At 34.2% G+C, this 16,987-nt stretch overlaps 1 protein-coding gene across 1 annotated transcript in view; it reads right to left on the reverse strand.

Annotated features, from left to right (window-relative positions):
- Window positions 1–15,367, reverse strand: part of LOC139492255 (tubby-related protein 3-like) — a 104,104-nt gene extending 88,737 nt beyond the window's left edge. The window contains exon 1 of the mRNA XM_071280461.1: window positions 15,255–15,367. The gene's annotated coding sequence lies outside the window, so the exon portion shown is untranslated. The remainder of the gene's footprint in view (window positions 1–15,254) is intronic.
- Window positions 15,368–16,987: the final 1,620 nt, after the last annotated feature.

Raw genomic sequence — 16,987 nt, forward strand, 5'->3', positions numbered from 1 at the left:
GTTTTAAAGAATAGGGGTTCATGCACTCGTTTTCAAGTTAAATTAGTTTGAATGATAAAAATCAGTCGAAAAATGCATCTTTTCACGATATGTCATAGTGTGACGTCGCGAAAATAACATATTACGTTAGCAACGTCATTACCTCCCTTGTAACTGTATCGTATGCCTTTAAGAATAAGCAACTCGAACACCACCAAAAACTGGGGGTGATCTCAGGTGTTCCGGCAGGATAAGCAGATCCTTCTCCACATGTGGCACCCGTCGTCGGTCGCATCAATTTCCATTATATTGACAATGGTGCATGAACAAAAAGTCTCAAATAGGGATACAAAAACAACACAGACCCCATCAAACAATATGGGTGCTCCGGGAGAGGGAGCAGATCCTGCTCCACATGTGAAACCCGTCGTGGTGCTCATGTTATTACGAGGCCGGTAATTAGTTAAACTTGGTAGATCACATTCGTGAAAAGGGAAGGGGATTGTAGTTACGACGTAAGGAACATATCCAATGTCATCTATATAACGAATATTACATAACGGTCAACCAACTCGTGATGGCGTTCGTAATATTTATATCAAGTGATGATAACAACTTTAGCCTTTGGATACCTTGGTTTTAAAATGGAAAGGTTACAATTGGGAAGCTGAAAATCATTTCTTTTGTCGCAAAGCTTTGTTTTTTTAACCGAACCTCATAGTCAATTTCTAGATGCAAGTCCTAATCAAATGGCAAAAACTCAAACACATCAAACAAATGGATAACAACTCACTTGTATGACAGTCGCATCAATTTCCGTTATATGTACAACGATGGGTGAACAAAACAGACGTAATAAGTAAAATAGTCAAAATGTGGGCACAGCAGTCGTTACTGTGTTACAATCTCAACACAAACAAACATTTAAAAAAAGTACAAAAAGCATCTATCAAATAAAAAAAATATTCATTGGTTCGCGTGTCTGACGTCAGAAAATGTAATCGTCACATAGAAATTTAAATTTGGATTTGAATTTATATATCTTTGTAATAAGTGCGCATATCAGAGACAGAATCAAGTACAGAGATTTATGATTCTCATTTGACCAAAATATTACAGTAATTTGTAAAATCAGTGATTATGTAGATAGAATCCCTGATTTTTCATCGATTTTGCATATAATTACAAAAATCATTACATATAATCCCATTCAAGATTTTCAGAACTGTTTTACAAATTCTCTGGGTTTTTTCCGGGGATTATCAATAAAACACAGATTCTAATGTTCGATATAATAAATCAACTAAAGACAAATAACTCTTCTGTATTTCTGTGAAAAACATTAGCTCATAGACAAAAAAATATTTTACTGTGCTTATCCAGTGTCCTTTGGGGTATCACAATAGCAATGGCCAAAACAGTTTACCAAATTGCAGTTAGATTTCTTCTCCAACTAACTGATCAACTGGTAAAATATTTTAGCAGATTGTTCAAGTGAAATGTTGTTAGTATGAAGTGAGTGCTGTGAAATCAAAAGAAATACTTACCAAAGGTCACTGGATAAGCACTGTAAAACGAAATAATTAATACTAAAAAAGAAAAAGAAAACAACACGTTAAATAATTTCATGCGTCCGAAGTTCTTTTCTGAATTTACCTTCATCAGGAACTCTCAAAGTCGAATATTTGATAGCCGAGGATGTATATTAATGAAAAGATACTGTTAAAGAGTCATATGACAACAAGAGTGCAGAGCTTGAAATGTTTCGCCTTTTTTACAAATCATTGATATTATGTTGATAGTCTTAAGTATAAAGCTTTATTACAACTGTCAGATAAACTTAACATTAACCAAGAAAACTAAACATTGACCAATGAACCATGAAAATGAGGTCAAAGTCAGATGAGCCATGCCAGGCAAACATATACAGCTAACAATTCTTTCATACAACACATATAGTTGACATATTGCTTATAGTTCAAGAAAAACAGACCAAAACACAAAAACTTAACACTGAGCAATGAACCGTAAAAACGATGTTAAAGTCAAATACAACCTACGGGACTGACATATAGGTCATAAAATATTTCCATACACCAAAGATAGTTGACCTATTGCATATAGTATTAGAAAAAGAAAAAAAAAACTCAAAAACTTAACTTTCACCACTGAACCATGAAAATGAGGTCAAGGTCAGATGACACCTGCGAGCTAGACATGAGCCTGTAGTTCAGTGGTTGTTGTTTGTTTATGTGTAACATATTTATTTTTCGTTCATTTTTTTACATAAATAAGGCCTTTAGTTTTCTTGTTTGAATTGTTTTACATTGTCTTATCGGGGCCTATTATAGCTGACTATGCGGTATGGGCTTTGCTCATTGTTGAAGGCCGTACGGTGACCTATAGTTGTTAATGTCTGTGTCATTTTGGTCTTTTGTGGATAGTTGTCTCATTGGCAATCATACCACATCTGCTTTTTTTATATGTACACCTCACAATCATTCCATACACCAAATATAGTAGACCTATTGTATACAGTAGAAGAAAAAAATACAAAACACAATAGTTTAACTATAACCACTGAACCTTGAAAATGATGTCAAGATCAGTGACACCTGCCAGTTGGACATGTACACCTTACAGTACTTCCATACACCAAATATACTAGACATATTGCTCATAGTATCTGAGATATGAACTTGATCACCAGAACTTAACCTTGTTCACTGATCCATGAAATAAGGTCGAGGTCAAGTGAAAACTGTCTGATGGGTATGAGGACCTTCCAAGGTAAGCACATACCAAGTATAGTTATCCTATTACTTATAATAAGAGAGAATTTAACATTCAAGTAGTCATCAAAGTGAGAGGTTAAACGCCTTAAAATTAGGTTTAAAATCCACCATTTTCTACATTTGAAAATGCCTGTACCAAGTCAGGAATATGACAGTTCTTGTCCATTCGTTTTTGATGTGTTTTGTAATTTGATTTTGCCATTAGATTTTCCTCTGAGTTCAGTATTTTTGTGATTTTACTTTTCACTGAACCATGAAAAAGAGGTCAAGGACATTGGACATTGTCACTGACGGAAACTTCATAACATTAGCATCCATATACAAAGTATGAAGCATCCAGGTCTTCTACCTTCTAAAATATAAAGCTTTTAATTAGTACGTAACGCCGCCACCGCCGCCGGATCACTATCCCTATGTCGAGCTTTCTACGACAAAATTCGTAAGCGGCTCGACAAATACTCAAAGATCAATTTTGCCTAAGGATGTTGAAACCTTACTTTCTTTATAATTTCAAAATTTATGAAGGGTCAATTTTAGAAAGGTTTGTGAAAAGTTATGTCAGTACCGACGTACCGACTACTGAGTTGATGATATTCCCGGGGACTAATTTCCACAAGGAGAGGAAAGGTATCTCCCTAATGCTTTAACAAATAAAAACAACACTTTAAATGATGTCACGCGTCTGAAGTGCTTTTCTGGATTTACCTTCATCAAGAATATTCAAAGCCGAATATTTGAAACCCGAGGAATTATAGATGCCAAAACAGTTGAAAAGAATTAATATGCTCAATGATTGTGATATATCTTCTAATTTATGCCATGAATTGTATTATTTGCCCAAACCAGCATCGACAAAAGCATGCTGTAAATGCATATAATTTTAAGAAGGTTTTGTGGCATTTTACAAAAAAGCAGAGCTTTTGAAAATGATTGATTGGTAATCCTGGATATTTTTTTCTAGTAACTATACATAATTCTTGAAAATTTTAGTGACTAAAATGTACAATCACTAAATTTACCTGTGATTATGCATACTACCTAATCGTATACACATGTACTATATCATATACATGGTTCAGGCAATGTTATTGACTTTCTATACACACATATATATATATGACAAATTACAAATCATAGGGTTAAACATAAAAAATTATGTGCTTTTAAAAATCTCTTTCCAAAAAAACCAAGCTAGGATAAATAAGATAAGTCGGCAGGAATTCCTATTTCTTTTTCTCATTTTTGTTTATAATGAGTATAAAAGGAGACATGTTAGTTTAAAAATAAAACTCCAATTAAAGTTCAAAAATGGAAAGTCACTTTTCAAATGGCAAAATCATACGCTCGAACACATCAAAAGAATGTAAAACAACTGCCCTATTCCTGTCATATGACCTCGAGCCACAAAAATTATCCAATAAAAAATGAGAATAAGCATTGTTACGGCTAAAAATAGGGTACTAGATAGGAAACATATAAAAACATTTTGTAGGGGCTAATGATGACTTGGAATGTCATTTGATAGATTTTGGCAACCTAGTTTTACTATAATCCACAAAAAAGTAGGCGGTGGATATTATAAACAAATAATTTCATGTAAATAAAGTAAAGCAGAAATAAGTTCTTGTACAAAATCATGTGAAAATTAAAAAAAGACCATTGCATTTTGATAGGTTAGATTTCGAGAAATTCGAAAAAGGTTACAATATGTTTTTTAAGTATATTCAGCGACTCTTTAACGATAAGATGTCAGTATGTCTTTTTCAACTTTCTGATATTACTTTTGCGAGTGATCCAAAAACAGACAAACATTGGTCCTATCTCTTCAATCGATTACTATGTCATGGTACTTAATTATCGTTCAAAAACTAAATTGCTTTTAACAAACACTCCCTGAAATATTACAACAGTTGCGTTTTTGATATTATACAGTTATGCCAATATAAAAACATACCTTTGGATACTATCCTACTTTCCGTGTACTGTATATTCTTGAAATGTTAAATTACCGACAACAAAAGAGCAAAAGGAAATATCAAATAAATGTGTGTATACAGAAAGTTATTGTGCATACGGACGTTAGTTATGGAAAATTTAGTAAGAAGACACCGTAGCTCATGTCAAGGTCAATTGAAAAGACCTTTAAATCTTATTTGTAAGATCGTAGTATATAAGAGAAAACATAGAAAGTCATAAATAGGAACAACTTAAATCCTGGTTCTTAAAAAGAGGAAAGAGACATTAAAATAATTCATAAGTCGAAGAAAAACATACAGCACCGTAACAAAATTCAAATAAAAAACGACAAACAATTAATAGTCCATAAAACACTAGACGCTTCACATAAGGCAACATAAATCCAAATATATTTCGGAAGTGATCTCAAGGTGATTCGAAAGTGCAGATATTTATATCGTTGCTATTTCATCGTTGATCTTTGAACTTATTAAAAAAAATACTTAACTGAAAATCCCCAAAACAGACTATGAAATTGAGAGCTTGACATATTGCACAGACAGCATACTGTCTACTGTGAAAACAGCATGTTGACTACTATAGATGTGTTTTGCATTTGTGTCATTAAGGTTTTTCTCTTTGACTCGTATACCAATATCTAGTTTTATTCATATAATGCCAGCTCAAATGTTCGTTAAAATAAATGCAAGGTCTCATAAAACTTTGGACATTTGGGTAAATGAAAGAATATAAGGCCGTGAAATAAACTTTGTATTTTCAGCGTGTCACAAATTGATAACTACAATACGACATAATGCCGTTTTTATAATTGATACAGGTATTTACTGTAACACTAAGACGCGTAGTCAAGGGTAGTAAATTCGTCATATCGAGGAGCGTTTTATGTATAGTGATTTTGCCATAGTTTGGTTAAGTTGAACACGGTTGAGTTAAGTTCCCCGATCGATTTCATCAGTTCTATTCAAACGAGCAAATACGATGTTTGAATCTATCTGTATTGTAAGTCAAACGATCTACATTGGAATTGTTGTTTTCAACAAATAAACGCAAAATAAGCAAAATATCGAAAATGTTTTGGTTAAGCTATTCTATGGTTGTGATAAGAAATTCGTCATGGTTTTGATAACGTTGGTCATGGTTTAGATCCAAATCAATATATATTTTATTTTTCGTGACTTGTTTTGGTATGCAAATTGTACTACTACGAGTGTTGTAAAAGATTTAGGAATAAATGATAACTCAAGTAATTCCACATACAAAAACATCATTTGACAAGGATGAGATTTTGGTGAGTATTAAGTCTTATGGCGTCAATGAGCAGCAAATCGGAGGACTTGCATTGTTTGTATTGGATATCAAGCTTAAAAAATACATACAAACAACCGTACATTGCCGGCTCATTTGCATGTTCGACGAAAGAATTGTCCATTGGATTGACAACGATTCTTTCCGCAGTATATAAGGGTCTTCAGATATTCTGTGAAACTGTTAACTATAGTGGTATTAACCATATGTGGATTCTAATAAACTCTAAAGAACTTCTAGATAATTTTAAATGTCGATCTTTATCTGAAACTAGTTCTACCAAAACTTTGATTTGTTTTCAACCCTGTATACCACCTTCCCCTACGTAAAAATTGAAAATTCATCTAAAAGAAATAATTCACAATGCATTCAAACATAAACATGGTAGCCTAAGCATTACTTTTTTTTTAACTTTGGGATACCATACAGCATATTGTGTAAATAGTAAAAAAAAAGTTAAACATGCTACACATAGAAACCGTTTGCTTCTTATTGACAACGTATTTTTTTAATTTGGAGCTAGACTTTTTCAACAAATTGTCAGCATTCCTATGGGAACGAACTGTGCGCCTTTCATTCCCTACCTCTTCTTATTTTCATATGAATCGGATTTCCTTCAGACATTTGTCAAACACATTCAGATACATGTATATTGATGATGTTATTCCATTTACAATCCAAACCTATCTGATTAAGTTCCATTAATATAACGGTATCACCAAAACCATAAACAAAAGAGACAGTAGACACGGCTTCCTCGGCCTCATTTTTAGACTTATACCTCAAATTTGTCATGAGCAGTCATCTCAAAACCAGAATCGATTACAAACGAAATGATTTTGATTTTGACTATTAATTTCCTCCACCGTTTAGTAGAAAATAACAACTTGACCTGCTTATGGGATATACAGTTTTTAACTCACTCGGTATTCCAGAGCTTGCAGCTGCTAATCAGCCTTTTTAAAAAGTCACAAGCGTCTTAGCTGAAAATTTATGAACCAGGATAGTATTCTTTTAATTGTCAATTGTTCCTTTAATTTGGTCTATTTTTGGCAATATCCATTTGACGTGACTCGAGCTCGGTAGTTATACATCTATGGTTAACATTTATATTCTTGTTTATCGTTTTTACTTATGTGCTTTGTCTATATATCTTTTTGTTTTTCGTTGTTGACACATTTGTTTGCATTTATATTTATCAAGATTAGAACACAATGTTGACTGCTGTACCTCTATGTATGATATATTTACCTATTATGTCTGTTTGTTTTGTTCACACATCGTTGTCCATATAACAAAATGTTATGCAACTGTCAAACACATTGGAGGTTTAGCTCTGTTTCACATAGAATATTTTGTCCGTATATCTATGACTAACTCTGTCGGGGATATCGTGAGCGGCATCACTTGAAAAATAGTTTAACATTCCAATGGGAACAAACTGTGCCCCTCTACTCGCCGACTTGTTTCTATATTATTATGAGGCTGACTTCATGCAGGAACTTCTTAGGAAGAAAGATAAGAAGTTAGCAATATCCTTTAACTCTACTTTCCGCTATATAGATGATGTTCTTTCACTAAACAATTCAAAATTTGGTGACTATGTGGAACGTATCTATCCAATCGAACTAGAGATAAAGGATACTACAGATACAGTTAAGTCGGCTTCATATCTTGACTTACATCTAAAAATTGACAATGAGGGTCGGTTGAAAACAAAACTTTATGACAAAAGAGATGATTTCAGCTTTCCAATTGTGAACTTTCCATTTCTAAGTAGCAACATTCCAGCAGCACCTGCATACGGGGTATATATCTCCCAATTGATACGATATTCCCGTGCTTGCATTTCCTATCATGATTTTCTTGATAGAGGTTTGCTGCTCACAAGGAAGCTATTAAACCAAGAGTTCCAAATGGTGAAGTTGAAATCATCCCTTCGTAAATTTTACGGACGCCATCACGAGTTGGTTGACCGTTATGGAATAACCGTTTCACAAATGATATCGGATATGTTCCTTACGTCGTAACTACAATCCCCTTCCCTTTCATGAATATGACCTACCGAATTAGACTATTTACCGGATTTGTAATCACTTAAGCAACACGACGGGTACCACATGTGGAGCAGGATCTGCTTACCCTTCCGGAGCACCTGAGATCACCCCTAGTTTTTGGTGGGGTTCGTGTTGTTTATTCTTTAGTTTTCTATGTTGTGTCGTGTGTACTATTGTTTTTCTGTTTGTCTTTTTTTTTTAGCCATGGCGTTGTCAGTTTGTTTTAGATTTATGAGTTTGACTGTCCCTTTGGTATCTTTCGTCCCTCTTTTAAGACGTCTACTTAAAGTAACAAACTGTATCAGCTAGTCAAAAAGTTTGTTTATTTACATTTTTTCTAGCAAAGTATACATATGTTGTTATATTTTGAACCAGCTGATTGCGATGAATAAAAGAGGATATGGGTTATACGCCCATTAAATAGTTACTTATTGAAACTACAAAACTAACCAAACGATATTAAGCCTTCAATTATTCACGAAACAAAATAGTAACACGATATCTCAGTAGCACGAGTTCGAATCCCGGCGAGGGAAGAACAAAAGATTTTCGAAAGCATATTTACAGATCTAGCATTATTTAGCTGATGTTAAGACGAATTTTATATACAAAAGTATTCTCAGTCGTGTATCAACATCACTGCTGGTGATCCGATAGATAAAAACTGTTGTAGACTCGTCACTGGTTCAGACGTACTTATTATATAAGTATTTCTGTGACTGCATCGTACATTAATTTGTAGAATCTTTTACAATAGATAATGCAACTAATCTGTAACAATTCCATCTTCATACCCTATATATCATGTACTGTGTTACTCTATATTAAAACTGACGAGGGAATTTAACACCCGGCCACCGAAAGCTTTATTATGTAGAGCCTAGGTGGTCGAGTGGTCTAGTTTCGCTAATTTTATTATGAGTATAACAAGATTTAGTATCTATAAAAGAATACATTTCGTATTGTTGAATCCTCAAGCTAACCTTAATTTAGTAAACTATTTTAACATATTGTTTGGAAAATACATCTCACACTATTTTTATCTTTTAATTCAGAGAAAAAAACATTTCTTGGTCAATCCCGTTATCAAAGTAACAGATAACCATGCAGAAATATTGTATTAATTTTAAACTAAACCAGTTGATATGTAACATATCTACACTTACATGGAATTTCTGTTTTTTTTTAACTGACTATATGTAACTGTTTTTGTGTGACACCAGGTACTGTCTGGTATATTTTCCTTGTACATAAATAAATGTTTACCAGAGAAAAGGCGCGTCGGGCATAGTGCAATGAGATTCGATGCCATGATATCTCTTGGGCTTATGTTTGGACGAATTATAATATATGCATATATACAAGTCTAAATTGAAATCAATGTTCAAACCTATGCTTGCGTTGGATAAAAACCGCATTTTTTAAACATGTGCATGTCAAACAAATTTCGTTATAGAGGTGTCTGAATACAGCACAAACAAAAGACAAAAAAAGTGAAAAAAAGTATATTTTAACAAAACGCATTTGACTAACAGGTCGAATAACTGATGTTCTTAAATCCTGATGACTTCCATTGACAATTGCCAAATAAATTGATCACAAGATGTAACAAAAAAGGATCTTAATATTAATTTAATATCAAACAGAAAGCAATTAACTTGCAGCAAAGATGTTATACTTACAAACATGAGGTTCAAAATTTTGTGCTCCATATATGGATTTCGACAATTAATGTATCTTCATAACAGTATTTGGAAGGCCATATAATTTACTTCAATTCAGGATAGACTCTTAAATTTCAAAGAGTCGAGATAGGATGAACGGATTATATAAACCGGAGGGAAAATATAATACAAGGCCAAACGAAAAATGTAAACTGTAATAGCTTTCTATAAGATAGTCAAAGCCTTTCCCTCGTCCGAGCCAAAAACAAGGCTTTTGTCACTAATCTATGCTCCAGGAATATCGTCCAAAAAGCACTGGAGGTGGCTAAAAACGGTGGTAAGTTTGGAAGCTACCGTCCAAGTGGACGTAGCATGGCTCAGGCATGATTGAAGCTGGAGTGTTTGAAACCTTTCTTATTAAGTTATGGGTGTGGAACACTGTAACAGTAACATATGTAGCCCCAAAATTAAAAGTGCAGTCCACCGCAATGATATGTTTAGATTCTGATGAGCAGATTTTTTTTAGATCGAGAAGCTGTTCATCAGTATACACTACTACTGATGGGGGTTTGCCGGAGAGTTGGACAATTTCTTTAATGAATGGGTGACCATTTTGCATACTCATTAATGTTTGTATGTCGTCGGCATTATAAGATGCCTTCTGTTGGTGCAGTCTTTCCTTTTTCTTCTCGTTGTACTTCAAAATTTGTATCTGTTTCAAGTCTATTGGTGCTTCCATTGAATCATCTAACGCTAGATCGGTATAAATTTCCCTGCAATTCTGTGTCCTTACCATTACCTTAAGCTTGATATCATCAACAATTTGTGCATTTGTTCGGATGTAATCGCCATGTCCATTGTTATTATTTCCATGCAAACTTGTTGTTGGGAAAATGCCAATATATTACACGAACGCTACCCCATTTCCGCTTGCTGGGCTCTCGGGACTGGTAACAACCCATGATATTCTCCTTTGTTATTCGTGTATGCTCGCTTCAACACCAACACTTCTGTTGGACTTGGTTGTGGTTCAGCAGAACTTTTGCACCCTTTACTGTTTTTAAGAAAACGCCTTTTTGGAGATCAATATACTAGCACCACTGCAGACGTTAATTTTGGTACACAAATCTGTGGGCCTTCAATGAGACACGATCCCATGCGCCACAATCATCTACATAGTAAAATTAAAATTGAGAATGGAAATGGGGAATGTGTCAAAGAGACAACAACCCGACCAAATTAAAAAACAATAGCAGAGGGTCACCAACAGGTCTTCAATGTAGCGAGAAATTCCCGCACCCGGAGGCGTCCTTCAGCTGGCCCCTAAACAAATATATACTAGTCCAGTGATAATGAACGCCATACTAATTTCCAAATTGTACATAAGAAACTAAAATTAAAATAATACAAGACTAACAAAGGCCAGAGGCTCCTGACTTGGGACAGGCGCAAAAATGCGGCGGGGTTAAACATGTTTGTGAGATCTCAACCCTCCCCTATACCTCTAACCAATGTAGAAAAGTAAACGCATAACAATACGCACATTAAAATTCAGTTCAAGAGAAGTCCGAGTCTGATGTCAGAAGATGTAACCAAAGAAAATAAACAAAATGACAATGATACATAAATAACAACAGACTACTAGCAGTTAACTGACATGCCAGCTCCAGACTTCAATTAAACTGACTGAAAGATTATGATTTCATCATATGTACATCAGGCACAATCCTTCCCGTTAGGGGTTTAGTATCATACCATCATAACATATATGAGAAGAACATAACCCGTATCATGCCAATAGTGTCTACTTTTCCCTCTGTGCGTTATTTGTATTGTCAACCATATATCCAATATTATTTTTAATTCCTCGTTAATTATGTGGCTCCTAGTTTTTAGCATCATTTGATAAGACAAAAAATGAGTTCGTCAGTGCTTAAAAATTTGCCATTATTTTTTCTTCCTTTCGGAACTTTAATTCTTGATTGTTCACTATTGTCTAAATCGGATATTTCAGATACTCATCGCTCTGCGTTTTCTGTCATATAATCATCATGTTTATATGTACGTGCTCTTAAAGTCGACGATGTCTTTATAGTGACTGAGTGTTCCATGATCTCATGATAATAGTTTGGTAAGTTTGGTACATAGAATGTTTTCTTATCAAAGGCACAGAGTGATTCGCCGACCATGTGATAGTGTGATCAGGGGGTACAATCTGTCCACATAACAGTAAAGGTTTTATTAGTCCAATATTACTCTGACGTCCAATGGCTGTTTTGCCAGACAAGCTGGGACCGTCAGTAATCTCGGACTGAGGTTTTATCTGTTTCATTTCTTCTTCTTCTGGTATACAGTTACAGCTTCATTAATATATGATTAAAAATATGAGCAAAAATTTATCTTTAAATTTGTAGAATACTTGATGATATTAACATGAAAGAAAACAACAAGTGATTAAAACAAATATGTACATTGTTATTTATAGAATTAAATAATGTTGTGGAGAATAGTTGGTGTCAACTGTTCTGTATAGGTTTCAATGGTTTGACATGCTACCACAACTTGTGGTAACAAGTTCCATTGGATGATTGTTTGCAGAAAGAATGACCATTTGTAGCTGTCTTTAGAGGTGGATATTTGCCGAAATGTTTGAGTATGTAATTTTCTTGTTCTGATGGTATGAGGACTAGTGATGGGATTGCAATGAGTCCATGGATGACCTTGTAGAACATGATAAGTTTGGTTTTGAGGCGGCGCTCAGTGAGTGAGGGCCATTGTAGTTCGTTTAACATGGATGTAACACTACTGGTGTTGTGGTAATTGTTACATACATATCGGGCCGCACGCCTCTGTACCATTTCTAGCTTATTTTTATATTCTGCTGTGTGTGGATCCCATAAACTACAGGCGTATTCAAGTTTTGGTCTCACTGTTGATTGGTAAGCAGGGGATTTGATACTGGTGTTAAAAAATTTTAAGTTTCGTCTCAGGAAGCCAAAAGATTTATTTGCATTTGATTTGATGTTGTCGTAGTGATTGTTCCATTTTAAGTTGGACTGTAGGGTTACGCCGAGATATTTTGCAGATGTTACTGGTTCTAAAATATGGTTATGTAGGATGTAATCGTGTTTAAATTGTTTCTTTTTTGGTGTGATGGTTAAGATTGTGCATTTTCCTGGATGGAAGGCCATGAGCCAATCAGCATCCCATTTAGCTGCTGCATTAAGATCTTTTTGTAAATTTGTGCAGTCTTGTTGACATGTAATTTCTCGGTATATAATACTATCATCAGCAAGGAGTCGTAATTTGCTGTGTTCGAGGTATTCTGGAAAATCGTTAATGTAAATTAAAAAGAGTATAGGCCCAAGGACAGTTCCTTGGGGGACGCCTGATGTCACTGGTGCTGTATTTGATGTTATACCATCTATAACCACTGTTTGCGTACGGTCTAATAAGAAAGCCTGAATCCATTTTAGAGTGTTACCTTGAATGCCAAAGTATTTTAGTTTGTAGAGTAGACGTTTGTGGGGTACCTTTTCAAAGGCCTTGGCAAAATCCATAATAACGAGGTCTGTTTGTATATTTTTGCTGTTGTTGTTATGAAGTTCTTGTATAAATTGAATTAGTTGTGATTCACATGATCTCGATGTTCGGAAACCATGTTGGAGGTCGTAGAGTATGTTATTTGCCTCTAAATAGGTCATGATGTTACTTGTCACAATATGCTCCATCAATTTACAACAAATAGAAGTGAGTGTAATTGGTCTATAATTTTCAGCTTTGTATCGTTCGCCCCTTTTTAAATGCTGGTGCAACAATTGCATGTTTCCAGTCTTTTGGGTTTTTTCCCCGATTCCAGAGATTTAGTAAATATGGTGGTAAGGATAGGTGCTATTTGGGCTTTTAATACACGTCCACTGATGTTATCTGGGCCACTTGCTTTGTGTGGACTTAGTTCATGTAACAAGTTCATGTAACAATTTTTCGACACCTGGTGTTGTGATGTTTATTTCTGGCGTTTTTGTGTATGGACTTAGACCCTTATCCGGAATATTTGATGGTGGTTCGTTAGTAAATACTGACTGAAATTGTTGAGTAAGAATGTCTGCTTTTTCAGTAGTGTCTGTTACAAGTATACCTTCTTTTGAGAGGCGAAATCCTGTATTATCATTTCTAGTGCTTTTGATGAACTGAAATAACTTTTTTGGTTTTGTGTTTGTGGACTGATTTTGGTCCGGTTCATTGATTGGTAAATCACAAAAAAATATGTTCTATGTAGTTCCAGTATGCCTTCTTTTGTTCTTTTTGGACTGTTTGTTTTAGTTTCTTGTATTTAGAAAGATTTCTATTTCTGTTTTTATAACACTTATTTTTCTTGTTAATGAGTTTCCTAAGGTTGTTGTTTATCCACGGTAGTCTATGCTTGTATGTGAGCATTTTGTGAGGTACATTTGACTCTATTGATTTGAGAAGATTGTTTTTGAAGGTGTTCCATAGTGTATCTGCATCACTCGAGTCATACAATTTATTGATGGTATTAATTGTTGTAGTAAGGTCATTTTTTATGTTGTTCCAGTTTGCTTCTTTATATTTAAGTATTTTTCTTGGTGTTTCTCTTACTCTTTTAAGCCAGGTGTCCATTTCTACATAAACTAAATATATCGTGATCTGCTGAGCCAATAGGTGGTAAAGTGTTAAGTTTATTGATGCTAGTTGGATTGTTTACAAGAATGAGATCTGATATTCTGTCTTTACGTGTTGGTTTGTCTGTGGCTTGGTGCAAGTTATGATTTGATATTATGTCTAATAAAAGCTGATGTTGTTTAGCATCTGGTTTGCCTAAGATGAATGCTGGTATTGACCAGTCTATGTGTCCAAGATTAAAGTCCCCTCCTAACCATATATTAGTGATTGTTGTATTATCTAGTCTATTTAAGGAGATTTTGAGTTGTTCCAAAGATGTACCTTTATCTGATGGGGGTCTATAGTAACTACCACACAGATCTTGTTTGTGCCAGAGATGTTTATTTCTGCCCATACTAGGTTTACGTATGTCACTATTTCAGTTTGCTCCTTTCTTTCAAGCCAATTTTATAATGCATTTATTTATGAGAATGGCAAATATTTGCCTCCACCTAGATCGCTTTGATTCAAGAGAATTGCTGTATTTTTTGCTGTATTTATTCATGGGGTTTGAAATTATATCATGATTTTACACAGGGTTGTCCTTTTATGTCGATATTTTACCCGCTATCGCTCAGGGTAAAATATTTTGCATCAACTGAATAAGGGCCAACCCATGGTAAAATCACGATATATATAGTAAAATATCGCCATAAATGATAAAGGGACAACCCCTGGTAAAATCACGATATATTCAAGCCCGAATTATTTCTTAATTTTAACTCTCTAAGAAACGAATCAAATCCTTTGTTTGACATTTTCTTCTTTGGAAAGTTGTGATTGATTGAACTTACACTGAATATAAAAGAATTTGAACTGGTCACTTGTCAGCTGCTGAATTCCTACGGGATCTGACTTGCAGACAAAAACATTTTGATGCTCGACAGGACTGCATCAGATAATTTCCACTATTCTCATTAGTCAAAAATCAGACATCAATTTGTAGATATAGTAAAACATATTCGGTTCCGTGTGTAATTTCAAACTTTCATACTTTTTATAGGATGTATCTTGCATTTTTATGTAGATAGTTAATTCAATGAGTGCTTTAAAACATAAAAGAAATAAAGACAAACAATGCAATGCAATCCCATGCTAAAATTCGTCTGCTGGGATTCGACGATAATTTCAGAAAAAAAACAAAAACGGAGACGACCCCGATAATATTTTACCGTTTAAAGCCTTTTCAAAATAAAGAAATCTGTTATGTGCTGGTTTGAATAACCGATGTAGACTAACAAAATTATAAAATTGATATCAGGGGACGATGCCTCAAGGATATTCGTGAGATCATTTGAATAAATAATGTATCTAAACATATTTTTTTCTGTTAAATCGGCTAGTATGTTTGTGTCATTCAGATGAATATAGATATTTCTCAATGTCCAATCAAAAGTAAATTATTTAACTAAATAAATCTTCACTGCTAAATAACCAAATGATTTTGTTTTGACTGCTCATATGATTTAAATAAGACTACATATTCCAATACTAGCAAACATGATACAATTTCTATCACTGTGACCTCTTTGTAATGCAATAAAATACAATTAAAAAATTAGCCTTTATTCTCCGACAATATTGGAAGAACATTTATTACATATTCTGTTAATTCGGGGAATACCGTGATATCTACCTAATTCTATTTGTAACTAATGAGAAGATACACGTAACTTGATAAAACTTCTTCTAAGTTCAAAAGTCTTGATCAATTAATGTTACTGGGATATTTTTGAAAACCACAATTTGTTTTATATAAAAGTTTACTGTCTGAAAATTCATCGATTTGTTTTTTTTCCAACAGCTAATAAACAATATTGATAGCTTGCTTTGTATATAATTTCTATAACGATTCACAACTGAAATGGAACATTTTATAGCAGTTGTATAGTCAATACCAAGTATTTTAAAAATGACATTTATTGAACCATACCATGATGTTTTATTAATCTGATGTAGTGTCTTTGGTTGTATATATGCCCCTTTTAATAGAAAGTAAAATCACAAAAATACTGAACATTGAGGAAAATTCAAAACCGTTAAAGTCCCCACTAATCAACTTGAATATCAAAATCAAAAGCTCAAACACATCAAACAAATAGATAACAACTGTCATATTCCTGACTTGGTACAGCCATTTTTCTTGTGTAGCAAATAGAGGATTGAGTTTGGTTTTATAAGTAGCTAAACCTCTCACTTGTATGACAGTCGCACTAGTCAAATTCTAGATTATATAGACAACGATGCGTGAACAAAACAAACAGACATCATAGGTTAAAATGTCAAAAATAGGGCACAGCAGGATAATTATTACCTAGTTTCGGGGCAACCCGTTATTCCGATGCCCCATTAGTCCGACACCACAATAGTCGGACATCACATTGGGCCGACACCCAAATAGTCCGACACCCCATTAGTCCGACACCCCAATAGTCTGACACAAACTGAATGATTGAAAAATATCTTAAATCAATAATTTTTATTTCAAGAGGATAATCCCATTTGTTAATACTTATCCCCCTGAGAG

Source organism: Mytilus edulis, chromosome 10, assembly GCF_963676685.1.
Source record: "Mytilus edulis chromosome 10, xbMytEdul2.2, whole genome shotgun sequence".
Taxonomy (NCBI): Eukaryota; Metazoa; Mollusca; class Bivalvia; order Mytilida; family Mytilidae; genus Mytilus; species Mytilus edulis.